Below are 23,244 nucleotides of genomic sequence, written 5' to 3'. Positions count from 1 at the left end.
TGTAAATTGCTGCAAATTTCAACAGATGATCACATGTCGGCTTGACACTATCTTGTAAATTGCTACAAATTTCAACAAGTGTTAAGCATCTTCTCTGGTTTAACCAACCTGTAGATTGCTACAAGTGTGCAGACTATAACCTCGGCTTCACTTCGACTTGTAAATTGCTACAAATTTCAACAAGTGAAGAGAAACAGAAATCTCGGCTTAACTCCAACTTGTAAATTGCTACAAATTTCAACAAGTGAAGATAAGGAATCAGCTTAATTCCAACTTGTAAATTGCTACAAATTTCAACAAGTGAATTAAGGAATCAGCTTGACTTCAACTTGTAAATTGCTACAAATTTCAACAAGTGAAGACAAGGAATCAGCTTGACTCCAACTTGTAAATTGCTACAAATTTCAACAAGTGAAGACAAGGAATCAGCTTGACTCCAACTTGTAAATTGCTACAAATTTCAACAAGTGGAGACAAGGAATCATCTCGGCTTAACTTCGGTTTAAGCATCATCTGGGCTTAACTTCGGTTAAGCATCATCTCGGCTTAAAACTTCGGTTTAAGCATCATCTGGGCTTAACTTCGGTTAAGTATCATCTCGGCTTAGCTTCGGTTAAGCATCATCTCGGCTTAAAACTTCGGTTTAAGCATCATCTGGGCTTAACTTCGGTTAAGAATCTTCTCGGCTTAACTACGGTTAAGCATCTTCTTGGTCTTAACTTCGGGTTAAGAATCTTCTTGGTCTTAACTTCGGGTTAAGAATCTTCTCGGCTTAACTATGGTTAAGCATCTTCTCGGCTTAACTACGGTTAAGCATCTTCTTGGTCTTAACTTCGGGTTAAGAATCTTCTTGGTCTTAACTTCGGGTTAAGAATCTTCTCGGCTTAACTACGGTTAAGCATCTTCTTGGTCTTAACTACGGTTAAGCATCTTCTTGGTCTTAACTTCGGGTTAAGATTCTTCTTGGCTTAACTATGGTTAAGCATCTTCTTGGCTTAACTACGGTTAAGAATCTTCTTGGCTTAACTACGGTTAAGCATCTTCTGGATCTTAACTACGGTTAAGTGTCTTCTTGGATTCAAGCCGGAGTTTTCAACCCGGCCAACTTTAGTCTGATCTTCTGTGTTTCCTTTTTATCCTCTGGGATCTTAGATCTGTTCGCTGTGCTCTTCTCTTCTCGGACTCAGTTGCCGAGATCTTATCTTCTAGAATCTTGGATTTGCTCACTCAGGTTGAGCTCTTCTTTTCTCGGACCTACTTATCTAGGCCGAGATTATGTCTTCTGGGATCTGGGATCCGGGATTTGGAATCCGGGATCTGCTCACTCAGGATGAGTTCTTCTATACTTGAATGTTATCTCCTTGGAAGCGCTCATGCCCCCATGTCTTTGCATCCCTTCTGGAAGGGTCTTCGTTCCTCCGCAGGTATCTATCATTCCATACCTGGAGATTGTCTTCGTTGCTTCGATCTGTTGTCTTTAGTGCGTCACCTTCCTGGCTGGCGTCTTTGACTCCGTGACTCTGGTCACGGGTTTCTGTGTTGCGATCGTCCCCTTCAATGTCGAGATCGATAGGTCTCCTACTCCCAGTAGGAGCATTGTCTCTAATCTGATCCTTCTGTCCGTCATTGGCCATCTATTCTTCTTTCTTTCCCACAGACGGCGCCAAATTGTGTGGGTGATTTTCCGACCACACTGCCCGCTTAGTAACCAGCTGGAGAGCACTGGCAGAATAGATGGCCCCTGACTGACCTGCAATAGAAATATAAGAATCCCGCGGTGGTTTCGACCACCCGGGGGCACTCCGACGATCAAGTCAGTATATCTCTCAAAGATAAATCAAGTACTGAACTCACAAGCTTGAGTCTCAAAAGCATACCTTAGACCCATGGGGGTGCCTCTCTTTTATAGCCAATACAATCCTAGTCCCAAAAGGAGCCTGGCCCTAATAGACTTAGGATTACTGCTAATCTGGAACTCCCAGTGGATTTAGGATAAACTCTCTAAGAGTCTTGTCTTTACCCAAACTGAAGTCTTCTCCCAATCTAGGACTCTTGTCCATATCTAAGTTGAGTTCCCTCTTCATTCTAGGACTCTTGTCCCTTATCCGCTTATCTCGGATTCCGATATCTTCGGAGGAAACCTCGGCCTAGCCGAGATGACCTCGGCACAACGACCAAGACACGTGGCACCTCGGCTGACACGTCGGCGTCACCTTGCCACGTGTTGGTACTCAGAAAATATATCCCCACAGTATGGCAATGATATATTCATGCAAGAGAGTAGAAAGATTATCATCAAATGAGATATTTTCAAATTTGGAAGCCAACTTTTACCAATGACACCTATACGAATTATTTATTGTTGTTGTTGAATATTGCATGATTACTGTTCATCCAAGAAAATGTGGTGAATATTGTTTCCGGTTATACATTTTGAACATCCGTTGTCCAATTGCCATTTTCTCTTACCGGATTTCACCTCGAAGTACACCTACAAAACAAATCAAGTATTCAATTTTGGTGCCCAAACCTTTTTGGGTTCGTGAATGTTAGTTTCAAAGTTACTTCATTTTGAAATACATAAATTTGTTATTTTAGCAAAAAGATTTCTTTTAACAGGATATGAAGGTGAAATATGACATTTTTTTACCACAAAAATGACAAGATGAGAGTGTCTAGAAGATGCATGAGCAAAACCATTTTTGAAAGTTTTTTTTTTTTTTGAAAAAGATTTATATCCAATTCCAGCTTTACCAAATGTACAATTTTGATTTTTAAAAATTTTATCCAAAGTGTCTCTTCCTTAAGAAAATTTTGAAAGAATATTTTTTAAATCTTCAATATTTTCGTTCAAAACAACTTTATCATTTTAAAAAAAATCATTTTCGATTTTTAAATCATTTGAGACATTTTGTTTTAAAAATAATTCATCTACTTGCTTTTTCAAAATCTCATTGTCATTTTTAAAAGCCTCATTTTCAAATTTCAAATCAAATGAAGATTTTTTTTTTAAATTTACATATTCATTTTTCAAAACCTCATTTTCAAGTTTTAAATCATTTAGTTCATTTTTCAAAATTGAAGATTCTTTTGATTTCAAAATGTCATTTTCTTCTTTTATCTTTAAAAAATCTTTTTCTAACTTTTCAATTATATTAGATAAAGGTTCATTTTCTTTTATTGAACTTACATTTTTATTTTTCAAAATTTCACTTTCATTTTTAAGGGCATCACTTTCATTTAAAAGACATTTATTTGATTTTTTGAGAAAAGATTGTTTTTAAATAATCTTTCGAAAATCATGTAGCTCCTCACTAAAATCTAAAAATTCATCATATGTAGGAGAATTTGTATTTACCTCATCATCTTCAACTCCCATGAAACAAATATTTGTCATTTCCTTATCGTTACTTTCTTCATTGGGGTAACTAACATCATCATCATCTCGACATGCGAATTTTACTTCTTCTATGATTTCATTTTCTTGAGTTGTGCCTTCGTGCGTGACTTTTAATTTTTCCCAAATCTCTTTTGTCGTGTCACAAGCACAAATTCTATCATATTCATTAGGATCAAGTGCACAATATAAAATATATTTTGCTTTAGCATTTGCTTGAATGCTTCTAATGTCATTCTCATCCCATTCATCTCCTGTTTTAGGGACTTTCATTGTGTCTATGGTTTTTGAAGGAATAATTGGACCATTTTTAATAATTTTCCATATCTTGTAGTTTGTCCCTTGAATATATATCATCATTCTATTTTTCCAATAATTATAATTGCTACCAGTAAAATATGGGTGGTTGGAAGGTGAGTAACCATTAATAATTTGTGTTCCTATAATGGTTGCCATTGATCAACACTAAGACTGTTAAGTAAAAAAATACTAGAGCCTTTGCTCTGATACCAATTGCTATCCCAGGTAGGCAATCCAAGAGGAGAGTGAATTGGGTTTCTAAAAATAATTTCATAATATTAAAAATATTAACCCAAATGATAAATAAATAAATTTGCTCAATAATATAAAATAGAGTAATGAAATAAAATTAGCAAAGGGAAGAGAAAGCAAACTCAGCAATTTATAGTGGTTCGGCACACCGGCTTACATCCACCCCCCAAGTATCCTTATCGGGAATTTCTCCACTGTTGTTCAAACAGTAATTACACCACTAGCTTCACGGATGCTAGTAAACCTTTACAACAAGTGACCAATCCAGAGCACTCCAACTAGTTTAGAATCTGGTGCCTAGTCACACCTAACCAAGTAATTTTATTTCAAAAATCACTCACAAAAATGTCTCAACTAGTTTAGAATCCAGTGTCTAATCACACCTAACCCAAGTGATTTTATACTCACTTGGGATAGATGATTATTTTTATTAGAGTGTATCTAAAATCTCTACAATAATTACAAAGATTTTAAAAGAGGTATATATTTTCATATCTTATATAAATGTTATTCAAATAGATTTTACTATACATACAAATATTATAATAGATAAGTTATTTTAATAGAAAAGTTACTATGCAGTCACTGTGCATCATTTGTTTTACGACAAAAGTTTTGAAGTATTTGTATCACTATTTGGCCAATTGTTTCAAACCTCTGAGCTGCAATTTTTCAAAATGGAAAAGGTCTCGTGCACTTGTGATGAAGAGCATCGGGTGTGAAATCAGTGATTTGAAATGGAGTGTCCTCCTCTCTCCAATGGATATGAGCCAACGAATATAATTTTATGATATATAAGGAGTATTTTGGTTAAAGAAAAATAAGTGTTGAAGAAGAGAAGAAAAGAAAAAATCTGTCATAGTTATTTGTTTTCAAATATTATATTGTGCTTTATTGAGTTATATTTTCTGTGAGAAAATTTGTTGAGAGTTGAGCAAAATTGTAAAAAGGTTTTGTATTCCTTACTATTATTGTTCTTGTAAAGAGAGAGTTTTTGTGAATGATTTTTTGGGATAAAATTACTTGGGTTAGGTGTAACTAGGCACCAAATTCTAAACTAGTTGCAATATTTTTGCAAGTGATTTTTGAGATAAAATTACTTGGTTATGTGTGACTAGGCATTAGATTCTAAACTAGTCGGGATGATCGGAGATTGATTACTTGTTAAAGGTTCACTAGCACCTGTCAAGCTAGTGGTGTAATTACTATTTGAAAAAATAGTGGAGAAATTTCCGATGAGGATACTTGGGAAGTAGATGTAGGCCTGGCGTGCCGAACCACTATAAATTATTGAGTTTACTTTCTTCTCCCTTTTAGGGATGGCAATTTGAACTCGGCCCGACGAGGGCCCGACCCACCCGACCCCGATTAGAACGGATTTTTCTCGAAAATATGCAAATATTTCTTTAAAAGAGTTTATCATTTCAATCTCATGATTTAAGAAGAATCAGTAAAATGATGAAGGAATTGAATTGGATTCAAAATTATGGAAGTTAATTTGGAATTGGGTTCAAAACATGAAATGGGTTACATGCATGTGGATGATTATGGAAAATAAATTAGAAATTAATTATTTTAAGTTTAGTTTGTGTTATTCCTCATGAATTTGGGCTTCATCTTTACATATATCAATGAATCTTTGAGAAAGTTGGAGAATTAATTTCATGTTTGGGTACAAGGAGAGCAAGTTTTGGGAAATTATGAATTCATGAACATTTTGAACTTAACATTGAATTAAAGGAATTTTGGATGTAATTGGTTTGAATTTTGAACCTAATTTCACACATGCAAATATTTTTCTAAGAGTTTTATAACTTTAATTTCATGTTTTAGATAATCCTCCATGCATCATTGAATTAAGGAAGTTATGGAATTAGTCTCATGGATTTCGTAAGAAATAAGGTTTTAAGTAAGAAATTAAGTAGACTCATAATTGTGGAAATTAATTTGGAAAATTAATTGTTTTGATTTGATTTTGTAGTATTTTCTTGTAATAAATGAGTTTTAAGGGAATTGAGCCATTCAAGTTCTTTTTGAAGAGATGAAGGAAATGTTTTAAGAAAGTCAAGTTTATGGAAATTTGGAATTAATCCTAAAGTTTTGATTTTATAATTAAATTTTAACCCATGCATGTACTGTAATTTCAAGAATTGGAAAGTCTAATTCATATTTTAATATTGTGGGTTTGATATAAAGAAAATGAGTTAAAACTAAATTTGGACAATTGGAGCATGATTTTGAATGAATGATTTCTGATTGAAAGTGTATATTTAATTATACAATGGTTTTCCATTTTTGTGTACCAAAAGTACATGTTTTGAGGCTTTGAATACCGAATTTGAACTTCAATTGCAATTTTGGAATTTCAGAATTTACGTTGTCCGCTCGAGCGAGGAAAGTCTCGCTCGAGCGTGGAAATCGAGCTCCCAGAAGTTTTCAAATTTTACAGTTCGCTCGAGCGACCAAAGTGGCGCTCGAGCGGAGACCCATTTTCAACATATTTTGGAAAGTTGCATTTAGTTCATATTTTTATCCTCATCTCTTTCCAAAGCACTCTAGACATGATTTGTGATTCAATAAAGATTAATAAGCTACCAATCAACATAGATTAGTTAGTTAAGGAATGAATCATTGATCTAGTGGTAATTGTTTAAGAAGCCAAGTAAAATATCAATCTATTTCGAAAAGAAGGGCTTAGTAATGAAAGAATATGTGAAATAAGAACCCGGTTTATTTGAATGAGAAAGAATAAGCATAGTAGAACTTCGGACTTTTTAGACGGGAAAAGACTAGGAAAGTCAAGTTTGATCAAGGGAGTAATATTGTATTTCAATGTGTATATATTATGTGCTTGTGTAGGTCACGCGCCATTGTCTGCCTGATTTATCGATATGTCCAGTCCGTCTGATTTGCTTCTGTGGCTATCTGTGAGTAATAACTTAGTAAAGTTATGTTCAACTGTATCTATTTTCTGTGTGATAAAACAAGATCTGTTTTTCGAAATGATATGTTCTGTACAATGAATGATTGTTTAATTTCTGATATGTATTCGTGACATCCTTAGCATCATGTGATATTTGTTAGCTGTAACCCGGTATCGGAGGTTCCTTTATGGAACTTATTTCTATCTGCACTCTGTTACCCATACCGGAGGCCCTGTCGCGGGGGCTCAGCTTCTGTTCTGTTCTGTTGCTCGGATCCGAAGGTTTCTTTATGAAACTGGTTATTCGTAACCTCACGTGTATACGTTATGTTCTATTCTGTTTTGTTAATGTTAATGGATGTATCACGTATGTTTAAGCATGACTTATGATTTTTGTATATGATCTGGACAAATTATGAATTTGATACGAAACTGAATTATGAATTTTGAATCTGTGCGGACTCATTCATTAAAACCCTTTACTTTGTTATTATTCATTGGGCTCTAGCTCACTGTATTATTTATGTATGTAGGTGATCAGGCGCGTGGCCAGGCTTAGAGGCGTCTACCTAGAATCTGTTTTTGTCATCCAACCTATGTGCCTCCTGTGGAGGTTCCGAATATATTAAGTGATTGTCGCTAAGTGATTTAAAGTTTAAGTTCTGTTTTCTTGTTTGGTTAAACAAGTCTTGTGTATTTTTGTAAATAGGGCTAAGTCCCTTTTTGTCTAATCTATATATATATGATGACTTAAAGATAATGTGTATATATGTATATAAAAAGTTTAAAATTTTCTATCTCATATAATTCTGCATAGCTCAATGGACGTTGTATATTGTTATTTGCTTCCGCTAGCTCCTAATATTATGTTAATTTGTCTCAGAGGCCTTCGGTAATCCCAGAATTACTGGCCGGTTACGATGCTAAATCTATAGGGACGGGTTTGGGTCGTGACAATTAAGCATGTAAGAGTTCCTTTCTTATATTTGAACCACAATCTTAATTTTTCACAACTTTTTAATCGAAATAAGCAAAGAATGGAGGGAGGTTGCAGAGATGATTATGCGAAGTTGATTAATTGGTTAGTACAACACAAACATAATATAATATGTAAATCATGAATTATTGGAATGAATTAAACAGCCCCTAAATAGTATATATAAAAAAAAAAGTGCTGAAATTAAGCTATAGAAGGTACACAATCATAAAGAGATTAAAGCTAGTAAACAAGTATAAGGAAGGGTGGCTAACCCCTCCATTTGTATAACTTCAAATTACATAGTTTAGATGTTGAAGAACAGCCCCAAAACCGTGGAAAAAATTGGCGAAAACAGGTGGGAAACACAAGGATTTAAGCTAGGAATAAGGTTCAAGGAAGGGAGATTAACCCTTCCACCTTTGAGTAGCTTCTAATCACAAGTTTCAGCCCTCAAAGCAATCCCAAAACAGTCCCAAAATAATATGAAAACACAAGGAAAAGATGAACAAAGATTTAAATGAAAGTAAGGAAGCTTTACCTCTTGTAGAGAGATATTCTTGTTGTAAACCAAACTTGATTCCAAAAGCACCCTCAAGTTTGAGTATGATTTTCAATTCTCAAATCAAGATCCAAGTACAAGCTCTTGTATGTTATGGATGGAAAAACAAGGAAGAACAAAGATGGTTTCAAGCTCTTGTATGCCTAACACCTTGATATTTCTCCTTGTTGTATGATATTTCTAACTTGATGTTGTTTGATAATGCTTTCTAATTCTTCTCACAAAATCCAACCTTTGATATAGCAGGATCAGGTCTGTATTTATAGGCCCCGAGCAGTCTTGCTCAAAATATCTACAGAATTGGGCAGTTGGCAGAACACTGTTGTATCTGTGTGAAAAGTCATGATGTCCAGCCGGATTTTTGTATATACGGCCGGATATAACTTAGGTCCAGCCGGACTTCAATGTATTTCCACTATCTCTTACTTTCAGGGTCAATACAAGTTTATACAAGACGTAATACTGAAGTTTTGGGGTAGAAATACAGTGGGTATGGCAGGTTGGAATTGTTTAGAGCTCGAACTCAAATTCTTTTATTGGGAATTTCAACCACTGACATAATGTAATCGTTATCATCGAGTGCTCGGAATCAAGCACCTAAGTCTTACGAGCAGTCAAAATTGGGGTGTCTACAACTATATTTGCATCTAGATTGACTAGACCCCTAGAACCATTGCCATATTTGTTGTGTGTATCTGCTCCATCCGGGGAATCTGTATTGTGTGCATCTGTGTATCATGCCTGTGATATGAGAATTAGTAATGCTATCTTGTATGTGGATTTGTTACCCCTAGACATTCGGCACTTCGATACAATTCTGGGTATGGATTGGTTGTCGAAATATTGTGCCACTATCAACTGTGTAACAAAGCAGGTTATGTTTAAACCACTGGGGAAGGATGAATTTGAATTTGTAGGTCATGGGATAGTGCCTCCACTTTATTTAATTTCAGTAATGAAAGTATGTAAACTACTTAGGAAAGGGTGTCAAGCTACTTATGTAGTATCTTAACTGAACAATCTATGAATGTTGAAATGGGTAATATTTCTGTTGTCCGAGAATTTCCAGATGTATTTCCTGATGAACTGCCAAGGGGATTGGTTGACAGAGAAATAGAGTATACAATTGATGTTGTCCCAGGCACCCAGCATATCTCAGAAACCCTTTATAGAATGTCTACTGCTGAAATGAAAGAACTGAAAGAACAATTGCAAGACTTACTTGACAAAAGGTTTATTCGACTAAGCTTTTTGCCATGGGGCGCTCCAATGTTGTTTGTAAAGATGAAAGACGAAACCTTACGTTATGCATTGACTAGCGGGAACTAAACAAGGTAATGGTCAAAAATAAATATCCATTGCCCCGAATTGACGATTTATTTGATCAGTTACAGGGTTTACAAGTCTTTTCCAAAATTGATTTGAGATCCGAATACCACCAATTGAAGGTGAAGGCAAAAAATGTTGAGAAAACTGCATTTAGAATGAGGTATGGTCACTATGAATTTCTTGTTATGCCGTTTGGAGTGACCAATGCACCTGCAGCATTTATGGGCCTTATGAACCGAATTTTTAAAACTTACCTAGATAAATTTGTTGTGGTTTTTATTGATGATATTCTAATATATTCAAAGATTAGACTTGAACATGAACAACATCTAAGAACCGTCTTGCAAACACTTAGAGAAAAGAAATTATTTGCTAAAGTTACGAAATGTGAATTTTGGTTGGATGACATTGTTTTCTTAGAACATGTTGTCAACAGAGATGGGATTTCGGTAGATCCATAGAAGATAGAGGCAATTGTAAACTGGCCTACACCAACGAATGTAATAGAAGTCCGTAGTTTCATGGGCTTAGCTGGGTACTACAGAAGGTTTGCGAAAGATTTTTCAAAAATAGTTGTACCTCTTACCCAACTGACATGTAAAGAACAACCATTTGAATGGAATGATGAAAGAGAATCTGTCTTTCAAGAATTAAAGATGAGATTGACTACTGCACCAGTGCTAACATTGCCCATAGGTACGAAAAACTTTGTGATTTATAGCGATGCTTCTTATAAAGGTTTGGGTTGTGTATTAATGTAGGAAGGACGAGAAATTGCTTATGCCTCCCGACAGTTGAGACCACATGAAAAGAACTACCCAACACATGACCTGGAATTGGCTGCAATTGTGTTCGCTCTAAAAATTTGACGACATTACTTATATGGGGCAAAATGAGAAGTCTACACGAATCACAAAAGTTTAAAGTACTTCTTTACTCAGAAAGACTTAAATATGCGACAGAGGAGATGGCTTGAACTAATAAAAGATTATGATCTTCAGATTCAGTATCATCTCGGGAAAGCCAATACAGTAGCTGACGCCTTAAGTAGGAAATTGACGGGTAGTTTAGCTTGCTTACTAACTGAATAGAAGGAAATCTTGCAAGATTTTGAGAAATTCAAGATTGAAGTAATATTACATGAGTAAAGCAGATTGATAGCCGCCATTTCAGCCGAACTAGCAATCATTGATGAGATCAAGCAGAGACAAAAGGAGGATGAATTCCTCAAGAAGATAGTTGATGAATTTGAGGTAAATCTGAAACCGAAATATAGTGTTGTAAATGAAGTGTTGAAATTCCAAGACAAATTGCTTATTCCGAATATCCCTGAGCTAAAGAGGAGAATTCTCGATAAAGCCCATAAATCAATGTTTGTTATGCATCCGGGTAACAACTAGATGTATCAGGACTTAAAGCAGAGTTAATGGTGGCCAAATATGAAACGTGAGATTGCAAAATATGTGTCTAAATGTCTTCAATGTCCACAAGTTAAGGCTGAACACCAGAAACTAGCAGGTCTACTTCAACCTCACCCTATTCTAGAATGTAAGTGGGAGCACATAACCATGGATTTTGTTGTTGGCCTACCTCGGACACCTAGAGGTATGGATTCTATTTGGGTTATAGTTGATAGCTGACTAAATCTGCACACTTTCTGCTTGTGAAAACTACGTATGATGCATACCGATTAGCCACTATTTATGTTGATGAAATTGTTTTTTTACATGGAGTTTCGGTGTCTATTGTGTCGGATAGAGACCCTAAATTTGTGTCTAGATTCTAGAAAAGTCTACAAGTGGCAATGAGAACAGAACTGAGATTTAGTACAGCATTCCATCCATAAATTGATGGACAATCGGAATGGACTATACAAACTCTAGAAGATATGCTCAGAATGGGTGCTTTGGATTTTCAAGGGAGTTAGGAGACTTAACTACCATTAGCTACTTATAATAACAATTTCCACTCCAGTATTGGTATGGCACCATATGAAGCTTTGTATGGCCGAAAATGTAGATCTCCGATATGTTGGACTGAAGTTAGGGATAGGGTCTTACTTGGACCTGAACTTGTGCAGACAACTATCGATAAAATCAAGGTCATTCAACAAAGGCTTAAGACAGTACAAAGCCGACAAAAGAGTTATGCAGATGTTAGAAGAAGGCCCCATGAATATGAGGTTAGTGACCATGTGTTCATCCGTGTAAATCCAATGAAAAGTCAATTAAGGTTTGGCAAAAAGGGTAAATTATCGCCTCGTTACATTAGGTCGTTCCAAATTTTAGAAAAGGCTTGGTCCAGTTGCTTATACAGTTGCTTTATAGCCAGGAATGGAACAAATGCATAACGTATTCCACGTATCCATGTTAAGAGGGTATCTCCAAGATCCATTATATGTAATTGATTATCACCGAATAGCACTTGATGAAAATATGGAGTACAAGGAATGGCCAGACCGGATCATCGACCGACAAGTAAAGCAACTGAGGAATAAATCTATTCCAATGGTGAAGGTGGAATGGAAAGAACACTATGTTATGGATTCCATGTGGGAGAAAGAAGAAGAAATGCGACAAGACTACCCACATTTGTTTCCAACAGAAGGTAACATAAGTTTGGGGGACCAAACTTCCTAAAAAGGGAAAAAAATATGACAACCCTACTCTGTGTTATGCTAATTAATCTTAATTATGCTTCTAATTATATGCTTGATATGGTTTTGAGTGCTAATTATATGATTATCTGTGTTTTTGAAATTATATATGTTCACCGTAGGAAAATCTGTTCGATTTTCTATTATAAAATTTAAATTGAAGGTCGTAGAGGCAACATAAAGCGAAATTGACTGTCCCATTGTGATTAGCGTAGTTTTTAGAGCCTATGGTAAAATTTAATTAAAAATTGATTTGAATCAAAATAATTAGATTAAACTAAGTAAAATAAATGCTATTTATTAAACTTAATCAAGTTTGATTAGTTTAGGCTAAGCACCAATATATATGTATGTTATGTAGTGCCTAAGCTCATACATTTGTGAGCTCTCGTTCAATATTGGCTGAGATACACACGTTAGAAAGAGAGAGAAGTGAGAATTAGAGAGAGAGAAGGGAGCTCAACTTGGAGAATTTGCTTGATGATTAAAGTATTGGGAAGACTAGCTCAAGAACTTGCCAAGATTTAGAAGATTCAAAGGTTCTAAGTAAGTAATTGAACCCTCATTCACAAATTGAACTCATAAGAATATGAATTCAAAGTGAATGTGTAGCTAAGACTATGAATTAAAGGACATGAAAGAAGCCTAAGAAGATTAAGCAAACTAAAGAACGGAATAAATTGTATTATGGCCCAATGTGTTATGAATTATGTAGGGTCAAGCGCATGGACGAATCAAGCACCGGGACACTATGAGTAATATCTTAGTAAAGATATTTTTGTATATGCCCTATTTTCTAAATGTTACCTATGTGGTAAGTTTCTAAACTTCTGAATTGATGCTATGAATGGGTATTCTATCTGCTTGATTCGCAATGAAATATGTGAAGTGTTTAATGTACGAATGTGAAATGGGCCCAAGGTCGTTCGGTTTATTTGAAAAGGATATGAATTAGGCCTAAGGCCATTTTTTATAATTGTTAAATGGGTGAAAGGCCGTTTTGAATAAGCAATTGATTGGACCTAAGGTCATTTTGAATACAAAGGCAAATGTGAACATGATCATGGGTCTAAAAGCGCACACAAATGTGAATATGAATTGATTGGACCTGAGGTCGTTTTGCATACAATGGACCTAAGGTCATTTTGTCTAAGAATTGGACCTGGGGTTGTTTTGCTTATAGTGGACCAAAGGTCGTTTGTAAATACGATTGGACTTGAGGTCATTTTGTATATGGATATGATATATGATATGATGGACCTGAGGTCATTTTGCATTGATATTGAACAACAAGTTTAGTTACGAATTTGATTAAATGAATCTCATTCATGATCTCCTTTATTTTGGTATTATTCACTAGGCGTTGGCTCATTCTTTATTTATATGCATGTAGGTGAGCAACGGGATGTTCAGCCTCAACCCCATCCCCAGTGAGCTATGAGAAACCAAGTTTTGAGGAGACAATCAACGTCGCTTCATGCAAGAGGCCTCACTTTTGTTTTGCTTTTCCTTTTTGTTCTTTTGTGGTCATGTGTGATCAAATTTGTGTAAAAACCGTGGTTTTTTGTTAACATTGACTTTTGAATGATCCTGAACTTATGTGATACATAATATGGATGTTTGTATAGTGTGAGTTATTACATATATGAGAAGAGTTTTCGGTTAAGCCACGTATACACAGCTCATTGGACAGTCTTTGCAAATTCTGCTTCCGCAATTTGGCCCCCTATTATTAAATATGCTTTGATTTCTAATTGAGGTCATAGGTAATCCCATGATTACTGGCCGGTTATGACTCTAATCCATAGGGCGGGTTCTGGTCATGACAAACTATCCGCAAAAACATTATCTATGGAAAGAGGATGCCACAGAAACTGAAGTAAGGAAGGTTGCAATACTTGCCAATGCTCGTGAATTTATAAGGTATAAATCTATTCCCTCTCAAATTCTTTTATCATTTCTATAATTTTTTTTTTGAAACGTTTCTACTTTCAAGCCACTCAAAACAACAAAGTCAAACAAAATTTTAATCCTCGTGTGTAATGCAGCTCCATAAAAGATGGATACAATACTTACAGTGAAGAAAGAGGGGTTCAGCTCTCTAGAAGCCAAAAGCAAAGCATAGCACTTGCTTGAGAAATACTAAAGAACCCATCAATCCTCTTCTTGGATGAAGTAACCAGTGCCATCGAAGGTGATGCTATGGTACATTTGGATGTACCATACATTTGTTATGAGGATATGTGATTTTATGTTATAACTAATATCATATAGATCATAACCATTATGATATCAACTCATAACTTAGTTATATTTAGTTATTCATACATACCATATTATCTCATAACTACCACATAACTAAATTATTTTAATAATTTAATTTTGAATCGGTAACTGGTGTAACCAATTACCAAAAAGAGGGCAAAGCAAATTAGAGGAGTCCAGGGGTCTCAACGGCACATATTTTATAACCACTAGTCACATATCTCATAACCAACATCACATATATCATAACCACTAGTCACATATCTCATAACCAACATCTTTTTTTCATAATCAAAATCACATGTCTCATAACCACTAGTCACATATCTCATAACTAATACCATTTTGCTCATAACCACACCACTTTATTCATAACCAACATCACATATCTCATAACCATTGATCACATATCTCATAATTATTATCCACATGAATCATAACCACATCTCATAATCAACCCCTTTGAGTCATAACCAACATCACATATCTCATAACCACTAGTCATATATCTCATAACTAACAACCTTTTTGCTCATAACTACACCACTTTGATCATAACCAATATTTCATATCTCATGACTACTAACACATATAGCATAACCAAACACTCTTTGACACCACTTTGCTCATAACCAAAATCACATATTTTATAATCACTAATCAAATATCTCATAACCATTACCCACATATCTCATAACCAACATCACATATATCATAACTACTAATTACATATCTCATAACCACACCACTTTGATCATAACCAACATTACATATCTCATAACCAAACACCCTTTGACTTATAACCACACCACTCTACTCATAACCAAAATCACATATCTAATAATCACTAATCATATATCTCATAACCTTTATCCACTTATGTCATAACCACATCTCATAACCAGCATCATTTGCCTCATAACCAACATTACATCTATCATAACCATTAATCATATATCTCATAACCATTACTCACATATATGGGTGTAAATTTAGCCCACAAGCTCGCGGCACACCCCAAGTCCAGAAATTACTCTCTCTCTCTCTCTCTCTCTCTCTCTCTCTCTCTCTCTCTCTCTCTCTCTCTCTCTCTCTCTCTCTCTCTCTCGTTTAGGCCAAAGAAAGGGTCTATGGATTTGTCAAAAGCATTTAATGAGGGAATTTTTATTTTGATTTTGATATTGATAAAATTTGGATTTTTGTTCCAAATTTTTGGAGAAAATGGGGCTGAAATAATGTAATAATCATTATAAAAAAAATTAAAACATTTATGAATAAAGTCTTATAATAAAATAAATTATTACTTTATAATTTTGTCAATTTATACTTAAATTTTTTTTATTTATTTTTAATATAAATCCTTCATCTATTTTTATTAAGTAAAATTAATAATAATAAAAAAGACTATTTTACTCATCAACTACAAAATGTATAATCACACCATTAATTGGTGTAATAAAAATATTTAAAATTTTAGAAACCACAAATATCATAATCAAGTCACAAAGTTTTGTAATATAAAATGCAAAATACAGAACGCCATCACTAATTGGCGTAACAAAATTGTTTAAAATTATAGAAAATCACAAATGTCGTAACTAATTCCCAAAATTTCGTAACATTAACAAAAAATTATGTAACTATTCACTAATTGGTGTAACAAAAATATCTAAAAATTTTAAAAACCACAAATGTCATAACCAACTCACAAAATTTAATAATACCAACTACAAAATGCGTAACTGCACCACTTATTGCCATAATAAAATAATCAAAATTTTTACAAATCACAAATGTCATAACCAACCCAAAAAATTTCATAACATCAATTACAAAATGCGTAACAACACAACTAATTGATGTAGCAAAAATATCTAAATTTTTTATAAATCACAAATATTGTAATCAAGCAACAAAATTTCGTAACAATTATCATAAAATGACTAAACAAATCACTAAAAATCTTAGAATCACCAATCGGGATCTCTCATAATAAAGAGAAAACAAAATGTAATGACAATCATTAAATAATTTAATCAACGACTTAAAGCCATGAAACAGAAAATGAGAGTTAGAGAAGATTAGCTAGTAGAGCGAGAGGAAAGGAAATATAAGAAAGAGAGACTGAACGGGCTTATTGCTTGTGAAAATGACGTCAAAGGTGCTGTCGTTTCCGATAAGGAACATCAGAGATATCTACAATGATAGTAAAGAATGAGTGAGATGCTTGAGGGATGAAGAGGACTGAGATAGTAGAATAGTACAACAAAATGCGTAACATTCATTTTTCAACAGTTGTATAACACATGTACAAATTGATGATAACAAAACCTTTCAAATCCTAACTACGGCCAAAGGTTTTTGTATGTATGACATATTAATGTGAAAGAGCTAGAGTTTCAAGATAGATGCATTTACTAGATAGAGAACTATCACCAAAATGAATAGTGTTGAAATAGGCAAAGAGAGTAGTGACGAGTTCAAGGATCTATTGCAAAGACACAAGAGTAGAGAGAGGAAGAATCCAGTGAGGAAGAACTATCAACAATGGTCATTCGATAATTTGAGCGAAATAGAGAAGTCTGAGTAAGAAATAGAGAGAGCTCATGCACAATTAGGACAAATCAAGGGAAAGGAAATAGAGTAGAGAAAAAAATGAAAAAAAGTTAGGGAAAAAAGTTAGGAGAAAATTTATTTAGTAGAACAAAATAAAATCACGTCATAGATAATTTTTTTCAACATATTTTTTTATTAAAATTTAGTCAAATTATATATATATATATATAATAAAGCAGTATGATTTTTGAATTTGTCCTACACACATTTGTCCTACTAGGACATTTGGACGGCTTAGATCTATTCAAATTATAAAACAACAGCTGAGATACATTTTTCAAAAAATATCCTACATGTACATTTTCTATTTTCCCGCTTCTCTCTCTTACATTGTCTTTTTCTCACCCATCCTTCTATGATCCCATGATCCCACCTTCATCTCTCTTTCCTTTTCTTTTTTCTTTTTTTTAATTTTCTCTTTTTTTTTAATTTTCTCTTTTTTTTTTCTCTCTCTCTATTTTTTTTCTCATTTTTGTTCACTTATTTTTATTTATATTATATGAAAAATTCTGTGATCCAAGAATTAGGAGCTTGATTTTACTGTGTGTAATAGAGATTAAATTAATGAATTTTATAGTCCACAAATTAAATGAATTTGAACAATTAATTATTATTTTTAAATATATTGAACACCTGATAGATTTCATAAATTTAGACCTCATATGAATCTTCAATATCTATATAATAAAACAGGATGGTTTTTGAATTTGTCTTACTTGAACATTTGGACGGCTCAAATCTATTCAAATTATAAAACAACGGCTGAGATATATTTTTCAAAAAATATCCTACATGTACATTTTCTACTTTCTCGCTTCTCTCTCTCTTACTTTTTCATTTTCTCACCCATCCTTCCATGATTCCATGATCCCACCTCCATCTCTCTTTTCTTTTTATTTTTTTATTTTGTCCCGTTTTTTATTTTTCTATCTATTTATTTATTTATTTATTTTCTTCTTTTTGTTCAATATATTTTATATATATTTCCACACAATATATATATGCCCATAATACACTAGGACATTATGGGCATACATACAATTTTCATATAATTATATAAGCAAAAGCATTATTATATGTATGCCCGTGAAAATTATATGTATGCTAGGCATATCTATCTATCTAGCTATATATTATATAAGTAAAAGCGAGTTTTCATGAGAAGTTTTGTGAGAACTCCAAAATTTTATAATAAATTTGTGATTTTCTCAAATTTTATAATAAATTTGTGATTTACAAATAAATTCAAATAGTGTTCGGATTACAATTATATTCTAATCCTAACATTATTTAAATCGTGCCTTCAAGCACGGGTATACGCTAGTGTGTGTATATATATATGTCTATAAGTGTATATAGATATTTTAAAAAGAATATCGTTTGTATATTACTATTTCTATTATATTTAATGAGATATTATGACTAAAAATAAATCTAAAATAGAGATAGGTGATCAATTGCAATTGTCACTTAGGGATGACAGTTCAAAATTAATTGAGATGGTTGAGAGTTCAGAGATAATGAGAATTTAAGAGACAGATTTGTTTGTGAGAAATAAAATAAGAGAGGGGTGGCATTTATAGGACATGGGAGGGAGGGGTTATTTTATATATATATATATATAAAATAAAAATAAAAATTGGTTGTTGGTGGAATTAACGGTTATATGATTGTTTCAATTTATTTATTTTTTTTAATTTTTGACCGTTGCACTAACAGGGTGGCAGGGAGTCATTGGAGTTGGGTCGGGCCAGATGGAGAAAAAAATTTCGGGTCGAGCTTACGAGATGGGTCACACTCCATCACACACCAGAGTCGAACTGGGCTCTAGAACACATAGCCCAGGGCCTTAGGTTAGGCTTAGGCTCAGGCCTGGTTGGGCCCATCCAGGGCGCGACTGGACTTGGGGTGTGCCGCGAGCTCGTGGGCCAAATTTACACCCCTATATGTAGGTAGTGATTATGAGATATGTGATTAGTGGTTATAATATATGTGATGTTGGTTATGAGGTAAATGGTGTTGGTTATGAAATGTGATTATGACATAAGTGGGTAAAGGTTATGAGATATATGATTAGTGATTATTAGATATGTGATTTTGGTTATGAGCAGAGTGGTGTAGTTATAAGTCAAAGGGTATTTGGTTATGAGATATGTGATTAGTAGTTATGAGATATGTAATGTTGGTTATAATCAAAGTATTGTGGTTATGAGATATGTGATTAGTAGTTATGATATATGTGATGTTGGTTATGAGATATATGGGTAATAGTTATAAAATATTTGATTAGTGATTATAAGATATGTAATTTTGGTTATGAGCAAAGTGGTGTCAAAGGATGTATGGTTATACTATATGTGTTAGTGGTTATGAGATATGAGATATTGGTTATGATCAAAGTGGTGTGGTTATGAGCAAAAAGTGTTGTTATTTATGAGATATGTGACTAGTGGTTATAAGATATGTGATATTGGTCATGACTCAAAAGGGTTAGTTATGAGATGTGGGTATGATTCATGTGAGTAATAGTTATGAGATATGTGATTAATAGTTATAAGATATGTGATATTGGTTATGATCAAAGTGGCGTGGTTATGAGGAAAATGATGTTAGTTATGAGATATTTAACTAGTAGTTATGAGATATGTCATGTTAGTTATGAGAAAAAAAAAAAAAAAAAAAACGTTAGTTATGGGATATGTGATGTTGATTATGACTCAAAGGGGTTAGTTATAAGATGTGGTTATGAAATATGTGATATTAATTATGAACAAAATGGCATTTGTTATGAGATGTGGTTATAAATAAATTATAATCAATTTGATTATAGTAATGAAGAAATATGATTTTGACTCATAATTATAAAAAGTGACATGTTTAACATGTCATTTTTAATGATACAGCTCAATCTTAATCATTAATTTTACTATATACAATATATTTTTTAACAAAATATTCTACAGACTTTCCATAAAAGTTTGACATGAAATGACATGATGTCTTGGCAGACTTACATTAAAAAAAAATGTGTTAAAAAATTTCATTCTGCACGAGTAGTCAAGAAAATATTTATGATAAAAAACAACTCCATTTTCAACTCATGTTGGTGCCGTAGTTATTCTCTTAGGCATCGTTTGAGAAGTGAGTTAATTTTTTTGATTTTTTTAATTATTTTAATCTGTAGTTAAAAAGTTTGATTTGAGAAAGATTTTTGACTTTTTTAATTTTTTTAATTTTTTTGTGAGAGAAAAAAATATAATTATTATGGGTTAGATGTGATGTTTTGTCTTATTGGACTAAAAAATCTATTTTATTTTTTTTGACTAAAATAACTAAAAAAAAAGCCCCAAATTGCGCTTCCCAAACGAAGCCTTAGGCCAAGTTTGACATATGCAAAATAATTCATCTTTTTAACTTTTTTCCATCACATCACCTCTCTACTTTTCTACACATCTATTATAAAAAAATAAAAATACACTTATTTAAGTCATTTCAAACCATCCATCTTCATAGATTACTCGGTATAAATAACAACAGACTTGTATATTCTATTATTTTTCAAACTTTATCTTTTCGCTTTTTAATTTTACATTTGACTCTAGAAGGTTGCCTTGATTAAAATGCCTATTCTCTTGCCCAATCAAAAGAATAAAGCAATGGGTGGTATTTAATGTTGATAAATGCGTAAAAAGTATTTTAATTTAGTCTCTCTGCTAGTAGATGCATTTTAAATGTTGAGGGCAAATAACCACGAAAAATCTAAAAATATAAAAATTAATCATAATTAAACATAACTTTCTCGGATGAGATGAATAGCACACATGTCAGACAGTTGCGTGGAGTTCTGATTTTTGTGTTAATAGAATAACTAAAATAAACCTCCTTGGAAGCAAGGTACTTGATTCACTTAGCCTATATACCATTACCCTTTTAACTAACTATAAAAGATTTGGAAGGAAGCCAAACACAGACCACCACCAACACCACCAAAAGAAGCTATCATTCTCTTCTTTCATCTGCCATTGAAAGAGCTTACTTTTCCTCTTCCATGACTTCTAAAATTGAACCGACTGGTGGTAAGATGCACCAGACTGGGAGTAACTCAAACCTGATCTCGATGTCGGCCAGTGACAAAGCGATGATGGAGCAAATCCAGGCCACACATTCCCCTGATGGCCGCGAATTTGATATCAAACTACTCCTTTATGTCATAGAGGACATCTTGCACCATGCCACCTCTCCCAGTTTTCCTGGACTTGGCCTTGCTGAAGTATGAATTAACTTTCTTTTATTTGTTATTTGGTCACCTTTTCGTTTTTTTTTTTTTTTTTTTTCTGTTTTGGTTTATATATATTTTTAAAAAATCCAAAAGCTCAAATTTGTTTGATATATTGTTTTCGTTTCCCAAAAAAATAAAAAAATAAAAAATAATAATATAATAATAAAAGTAATTCCAAAAATTTCAAAGTTTTTGGAAATAAATAAATATATTTACTTATTTTCAAAATAAGTTTTCCCTTTTCCTTCCTCCTTCATCACCACAGGCCACCACCTATGGCCGCAGGCAATCCTCTGGTGAGCTCTGGTCACCTTCCGATGGATTCGGACAATTTAATGGCCATCGTCTGTGACTTCAAGTAACTTTTTTTAGTGATATCTAATGACACTCAACTACTAAATATTGTAGTAAATTTCAATCACCGGTCTCCACATTTGTTCACCCTCCACTGTTAGCCACCACCTTCAATAATTAACTAAATATATTTCTTTATTTTTTATTTTCAATTCTCTTATGTATAATAAACAAGTTTTTTTTAATTTAATATATATATATATATATAGATAAACGTATTTCAGAACAAATAGGTGGCACGTTCTTAATAGTTGTGTTGTGTCCCCTGTTTGTGTAGGCAACTCTGCCACAGGTTGACGTGTTGAACGACAGCACCCCTAAGTGGCATCAGTGACATGGTTGAACTTTGGGCACAACCCATTAATGTCACTTTAATTGAGGTAAGATATTTTTACAAAATTAATTATAAATTTATGATAAAGTTTATAATTTTATTTTTTAATATTTATAAAATTTATAATTTATGTGAAAATATATTTTTTAAATACTCTCTGAAATGAAGTTATCTCTTTATTTAACGCCAATATATATAGAAGAAAAAAAACAAAGAACTTTTTCCTTTTTTTTTAATTTAATATTGTAAAAAAGGAAACACAAAAAAATTCTAGGGTTTTTTTTTTAAGGTCCATCGTATTAAGATTTTATAACATAAAAGACATCTAATATTTTCATAATGTCTGAGGTCCCTCAAGTTGATCAAGAAAAAATTGGTTCAGAGAAATTCCATCCAGAGAAATTCTGGACTTCCAAAGAATTTCTCTAGGTTCAACCCAGAGAAAATTCAAATTTCTCTGGGTTCAGTTTGACTAATTTTCAAATCAGAGAAAAATGATAAATTCTGGACTTCCCAAACCTAGAGAAAATTAATTTTACCAATTTTACTCAGTTAAAGGCAAAGAAAATTAAACAAATTTTTCAGAGTTTGTGTTATTAAAATTTCACTGAGTTGTCTTAGTAAATTTCACTAAGTTTACCAAACAAACTGCCTCTCCTTTTCTTCATCTCTCTCTCTGACCTCCATATCAGTTTCGTCCTTTGTGCTTCTCCTTTGCAACTCTCTCTCTAGCTTTCACCCATCAGATTCCATTTCATGAAGGGAAGAGCTTACTTGATCTTCTTCTCTGCAATTCAAGGACATAGATGATAGATAAAAAAATTTAATTTGTGATTCATGTCAAGAAGGGGAAAAAAACAAAAAAAACAATTGATGAATAATAAACAATCAATGCACCTGTTATTTGTTGGAGCTTAAATTCTCAAAGTGAGCAATGCAAATGGATTTAAAGTGAGCGTCAACAGAGCTTAAATTCCAAGTGAGCATCAACAACATCAACA

This window comes from Camellia sinensis, chromosome 10 (assembly GCF_055761805.1).
Source record: "Camellia sinensis isolate YWXY chromosome 10, ASM5576180v1, whole genome shotgun sequence".
Classification (NCBI taxonomy): Eukaryota; Viridiplantae; Streptophyta; class Magnoliopsida; order Ericales; family Theaceae; genus Camellia; species Camellia sinensis.
Note: the sequence above shows the minus strand (reverse complement) of the source record.